This window comes from Juglans microcarpa x Juglans regia, chromosome 1S, assembly GCF_004785595.1.
Source record: "Juglans microcarpa x Juglans regia isolate MS1-56 chromosome 1S, Jm3101_v1.0, whole genome shotgun sequence".
In the NCBI taxonomy this organism is placed as follows: Eukaryota; Viridiplantae; Streptophyta; class Magnoliopsida; order Fagales; family Juglandaceae; genus Juglans; species Juglans microcarpa x Juglans regia.
In genome coordinates, this window is record NC_054595.1 from 15,409,630 (window position 1) to 15,416,757 (window position 7,128).

The window sequence follows — 7,128 nt, forward strand, 5'->3', positions numbered from 1 at the left end:
AAAGCCCATACTCCAAAACAACTATTGTAAATTATAATTGAGATTCATTAGAATCATTTGAACATTCAAATAATCTTTTTTTTTTTTTCGGATAAAAAGAACTTCATTGAAATAGCAACAATACATCAATTGATATCAAACCATAGTGCATGACTAACAAAAGAAGGGATTTGCTCCCACCAAATAATAAAATTACCAATGTTCCATGCATATCTAGCAAGAGAGTGAGCTACCCCATTCCCTATTAATGGGCACTAAGATGGACCTAGCCTTAAAGATCCTTTACAAGTTCCAAATGGGTCAATTACAAGGTCAAAAACCAAGAAGATCAAGGAGGTAATGCAAGGATTGATGCAATCCACTTGGGACGAGTCTAACAAGAGCCCAACATTCAAAATGGGTTTGAAGGATGAAAATCTAGTTTTGATTCATTTGATACAAGTTATGGAAGAGGGCAACAACATGACTTAAAATCTTTGGACACTTGAAGGATTTCAACTTATTTAATTCATTTAAAGAACTTATTTTATTAGTTTAAAATAATTGAGTTTATTATGAGGACTTAAGGGGGGTGCCTATTCAAGGATATGTTGGGAAATTTATTATTTTGTTAAACTAGTGTTTCAAGAGTTACTGTAGCTGTGATACTATTCATCCAGCGGCATTTTGAGTAAAAGGGGCCTTGTTTTGGCCTAGGGTTAATTGGGGTTTAGGTATTTAAATACCTTGTAGTCGTCCAACACAAGCTCTTTAGACAATATTGAATTTTCATTGTGAGTTGAGTTTACTCCTCTTATTTTTTATTGAACTTTTAAACTTATCAAAGGTAAATCATAACTTTTGTGGCGTTTCTCCTTGTAATCTGAGTTCTTGAGACATGTTATTCAACGGGTCTAGATTTTAATATAATCTAGATTCTTGAAATGATTTTTCAACGAGTCTAGATTCTCCATCCATTTACTTGATTTTTGACTTTCTTGGATGAGTTTTCAAATTGATTGTGAGTTCAAGGAATTTCATTTCCACGAATTCATATTACCTATCATATTAACATGTTGAACTTGTACTTCCTGGAAACGCCTCATTAGATTCTTGGCTTCATTGATCAAGTTACCAGCACTTGCAAATGACTCATTGTTAATTGTAGCTCATGAACCACATTAAGACAATCACATTCAATGATTAACTTCGGTATACCAAGCGGAAGACATAGCTGAAGCCCTCTCAACACAACAATGGATTCAATAGTGGCTGCCTCATCCACTTCCTCTTCATTCTTGCTTGCAAACATCACAATTCCTCCACTCACGTCCCGTAGGACTATCCCAACTCCAGCTTTTCTCAAATCGGCAAACACTGCACCATCTACATTTACTTTGAGATACCCAACGAGTAGAGATTGCCATTTAGAAAACTTATAGAAATCCCTTGTTGTTGTTGTTTGCACATCATTGAAAGCTTTGCAAAGGGATAAAGCATGTTCAATAGCTTGAACAGGTTGTATCAAATTATGTTCCATCTGCAACTGATTCTACCTATACCTTAAACTCCAACACAGGATAAAAAAGCATAGTTAACTTAGCTTCACTTCCTTGTAGCATAATCATTCTCACAATATCAATAAAAGTCAAAGTGGACTGAAAAGTTTGTAACATAGGAAGAAATTTGGCTGATATTTGTATCACCTATGGTATCAAAATTCTAGGGTTTCTTGCATCTCTAAGTTTGTCAATTGCTTGGAGTGTCGTTTCATTATTTCTCTTCTACTTCATTGTCAATTCTTGTGTGCTTGAATTCAATTGCTTAATTTTTACAATTGAATATTGTTGTTTGTGATTGAATTGAAGAAAAGAAGAAAAAGAAAAGAAAGGAAAAGAAAATTCGAAAAAAAAAGAAGAAAAGAAAATGTAGCATATTCAAAGGTTGCTACATAGTTACAACAAAAAGAAAGAAAGACATTTATTAATTGAGTTTTATCATCAAAGGGGCTGAATACATCTTTCTAGTTGGTATCTTGTTTTATAATTACTATTTCCCTCGTATAAATTCATTAAGTCTCGTGTCATTTTATTCTTTCTTTGTTTCTTTTTCTTATTTCTTGGATCTACATTACTAGTTGGAATAATACAAAATTGTATTGTTTTGATTTAGTTCAACTAGTTCTTAAAGAATATGAGCGGGAAAACTATTGAGGTAAAAGGCAAGAGTGTGTGAGACTATTATCGGGAAAAAATCAATTAAGAGTGAAACATAAGTGGAGTGTCATTATTCGAGTGTAAACATGTAAGGGAGTGTGTGAAATTTTCTACTAACATTCTTTTCGTGCAGCACATTACGATGTCTCATAGAATCATCAAAAGGGATGGCAGATAACTCATCTTTTGTGTTGCGAGCCATGCAACAACAGTTTGAGCTGTTGAACTTGGTGTTGGGTGAAGTGAGGGATATGATGGATCATCAAGAAACGGTAATTAGAAATCTACAGTGCAAGAGAGATAGGAGGCGACGTGAGTCTAGTGTTGAAAATGGATATGAGAATGATGAGTATGGTGATTCTCTTGTTGCCAGACGTGCACTCAATACACAAATTAAGATGTATGATACAAAGTAGCAGAGCGAGAACATTTTTCATACTAGATGCCATATCAACAACAATGTATGTAGTATGATCATTGATAGGAGGAGTTGTAGTATTAATTTGGATAGCACTACTTTAGTTGAGAAATTGAATTTACCTACCTTGAAACACCCTAGACCATACAAGTTGCAGTGATTGAGTGATTGTAGGGAGGTTATGGTAAATAAGCAAGTGCTAGTTTCTTTTTCAATTGAGAAATAGTAGGATATGATACTTTATGATGTAGTGTCTATGCATGCTGGCCATATTTTGTTGGGGAAGCCGTGACAGTATGATAGGAAGGTGATTCATGATGCGTTAAGGAATATGTACAGTTTTGAAATGGATGGAAAAACAATCAAACTTGCTCCTTTAACTCCAACACAGGTCCATGAGGACCAACTGAAACTGATAAGTGATATTACTCAAAAAAGAAATAGTGAAAATAAGAGTGATAAAAAAAGAAAGAGCGAAAGTGAAAGTGATCAAAAAAGAAAAAGTGAAAAAGAGATTGAGCTAAAAAGCAAAAGTGAAAGTGAGATTGAGCTAAAAAACAAGAGAGAGTGTGAGATTGAGAAAAAAAAAATAATGGGGCCGAAAAGGAGAAAGAGAGAAAAAAGATAAGGGTGAGGCTGAAATCTCAAGAAAAAAAGAGAATGAGTTAAAAAATAATAATGAGGCCGAGAGTTTAAAAAAGAGAAGAGTGAAAGAAAAAATGAGAGTGAAAAGGAAAAAGAGAGTGAGAGGAAAAAAGAGAATAATGCTGAAACATCAAGAGAAAGAGAGAGTGAAAAAGAAAATATAGAGGTGGTTGAGAGTGAAGAAAAAAGAGTGGAGCCACGAGAGGAAAAAGAAAGAGAGATTGTAGAGAGAAACAGAAAAATAAAACTGAGTTTTTATACTAACGAATTTAATGACACTTTGCCTAGTGTTGTTGTTTCTTTGTTGCGGGGATATAAGGTCATGATTCCTAGCAGTGTGTTTAGTGGATTGCCACCTATTAGAGAGATATAGCATTACATTGATTTTGTGCCAGATATGACAATCTCTACCCAACCTTTCTTTGAAGAACATGAGTAATTGATGCACTTGAATGGACAAGGTAAGTTGAATAGAATGCATGCTAAGTGTGTGCAATTTATTGAGACATTTCCTCATGTAATCAAGTACACACATAGTAAGGAAAATTTTGTGATTGATGCTTTAGCAAGAAGGTATGTCGTTGTCATCATTTTAGATGCAAATTTATTGAGACTTAAATATGATAAGAAATTATATGTTAATGCTAATGGCTTGGCTAGTGTGTATGGAGTACATGAGAAAGCATCGTTTTGTCAGTTCTATAAACTAGATTGGTATTTGTTTAAAGAGAATAGACTTTATGAGCTTACTAGTCTTATGCTTGAATTGATTGTGCATGGATTTGGTTTGATGGGTCATTTTCGTGTAAAGAAGATTTTAGACGTGTTAAATGAACATTTATGGGAGTATCATTTGTCATTCATTGATTTGTTGCATGAGTATTTGCGGGAGTATCATTTGCCATTCATTGATTTGTTGCATGAGTATTTGCGGGAGTATCATTTGTCTTTCATTGAATTTGCATATAATTGGAGTGGTCATTTTGGTGTAAAGAAGACTTTAGATGTGTTTTATGAACATTTGTGAGAGTATTGTTTGTCATTCATTGAGTTTACATATAATTGAAGTGTTCATGCTACTACTAAATTTTTATCTTTTGAAATTGTCTGTAGACTTAATCCATTTACTCCTTTAGATTTAATACCTTTACCTATTGATGACAGAAGTAACTTGAATAAACGTTTCCAAATTCTTGAACAAATTAATGATAATGCATATCAAGTGGATCTTCCAGGTAAGTATCATGTTTATGCTATTTTCAATATTACTAACATTTTTCCCCTTAATGCAGGTGGAAATTCAAGGTCGAATACTTTTGAGGAGAGGTGAAATGATGGGCACCAAGATGAACCTAGTCTTAAAGATCCTTTGCAAGTTCCAGATGGACCAATTACAATGTTAAGAGCCAATAAGATCAAGAAGATAATGCAAGGATTGGTGCAATCCACTTGGGATGAGTTTAGCAAGAGCTCAACATTCAAGATGGGCTTAAAGGATGAAAATCCAGCTTTAATTCATTTGATACAAGTTATGGAAGAAGGTAATAACATGACTTAAATGTTTTGGGCATTTGAAGGCTTTTAACTTGTTTAATTCATTTAAAAAGCTTATTTTATTAGTTTAGAATAATTGAGTTTATTATGAGGACTTAAGAGGGTGCCTATTTAATGGCATGCTGGGAAAGTTATTATTTTGTTGAACTAGGGTTTCAAGAGTTACTGTAGCTATGACATTATTCATCAAGGGGCATTTTGGGTAAAAGAGACCTTATTTTGGCTTAGGATTAAATGGGGTTTAGGTATTTAAATACCTTGTGGCCGTCCAACATAGGCTTTTTAGACAATATTTAATTTTCATTATGAGTTGAGCTTACTCCTCTTGTTCTTGATTGAACTTTTAAACTTATCAAAAGTAAATCACTATCTTTGTAGCGTTCCTCCTTGTAATCTGGGTTCTTAAAACAATTTCTCAACGGGTCTAGATTCTTTATCCATTAACTTGATTTTTGGCTTTCTTGGGTGAGTTTTCAAATTGATTATGGGTTCAAGGGATTCCATTCCCATGGGTTCATATCACCTATCCTATTAACATGTTGAACTTGAACTTCCTGGAAACGCCTCATTAGATTATTGGCTTCATTGATCAAGTTACCAGCACTTGCAAATGACTCATCTGTTGACTGCAACTCCCTGAACCACATTAAGACAATCACATTCAATGATTAGCTTCGGTATACCAAGTGGGAGACATAGCTGGAGTCCTCTCAACGCAACAATGGATTCAATAGTGGCTGCCTCATCCACTTCCTCTTCATTCTTGCTTGCAACCATCACAATTCCTCCACTCACATCCCGTAGAACTATCCCAACTCCAGCTTTCCTCAAATCAGCAAACACTGCACCATCTACATTTACTTTGAGATACCCATCTAGTGGAGCTTGCCATTTAGAAAACTTATAGAAATCCCTTGTTGTTGTTGTTTGCACATCATTGAAAGTTTTGCAAAGGGATAAAGCATGTTCAGTAGCTTGAACATGTTGTATCAAATTATGTTCCATTCGCAACTGATTCCGCCTGTACCATAAACTCCAACACAGGATAAAAAACATAGTTAACTCAGCTTCACTTCCTTGCAGCATAATCATTCTCACAGTTTCAATAAAGGTCAAAGTGGACTGAAAAGTTTGTAACATAGGAAGAAATTTCTGCCACAAACTATAGTTAGAAGAACAAGTGAGCATAGCATGGCTAATCTCTTATTCATAGACATGGCATAAGCCAGATTGAGTCTCCACAACAACCTTTCTTCTCCTGAGATTAGTGAGAGTTAGTAATATATCCTTGTAAGCCTTCCATGCAAAATTTTTAATCTTTCTAGGAACTTCCATGTGCCATATCGTCCTCCAAAGAGTTCTATCTTGCACATGCAATGAGGTTTCCCCATCACATCTGGCTACTGAGTTCTGAATCAACTTATAAGCACTATTGACAGAAAATTTGCCATTTGCTTCCTTATCCCAGATCCATCTATCCAAAACCTGATTTGGTAACAGTTGAATCTTGAGGATCTCCACTGCTGTATTTGGATTAAAAAGAGCTCTAACCAACTATGCATTCCATGTTTTAGTAGTGGCATCAATCAAGCAGTCCATTGTCTGTTCTTCATCAACAACTTCCCCATTTCTGCCATCTAAAACAGACTGTAAAAGTCTGGGCCCAGGTAACCAAGGGTCCTACCAAATCTTCACTATTTCTCCATTACCAACTTGCCATATACATCCTTCCAAAAGCCATCTCCTTGCCTAAAAAATGCCCCTTCAAGCATAAGATGGATTAGGGCCTAAAGAAGCTTGGAAAAAAGTACAGTTAGGGTAATATTTGTCCTTGAAAATTCTTTGCATCAGTGAATTTTCATTTTGTAACAATCTCCACCCTTACTTAGCCAATAGAGACATTAAACATGTGTAAATCCCGAAACCCCATCCCACTTCTAAACTTTGACACACATAATTTCTTCCAACTTAACCAATGGATTTTCCTCTCATTACTCCTTTGCCCCCACCAAAACCTCACCATCATCATCTCAAGTTCCCAACACAAAGTCAAGGGTAATTTAAAATAGCTCATAGAATAGGTAGGTATGGATAAGGCCACTGCTTTTATAAGAATTTCTCTACCCCCTTGAGAAAGTAGTTTTTCTTTCCAACTCTGCAAATTGGTACACACGCTTGTCTTAATTCCTTCAAATGCACAGGTTTTAGATCTCCCAACAAAATTTAGCAACCCCAAATATCTATCATACTGCTGAAAATTATTAACACCCCATAAATGCAGCAGCTCTCTTTGTTTAATAGCATCCACATATTTTG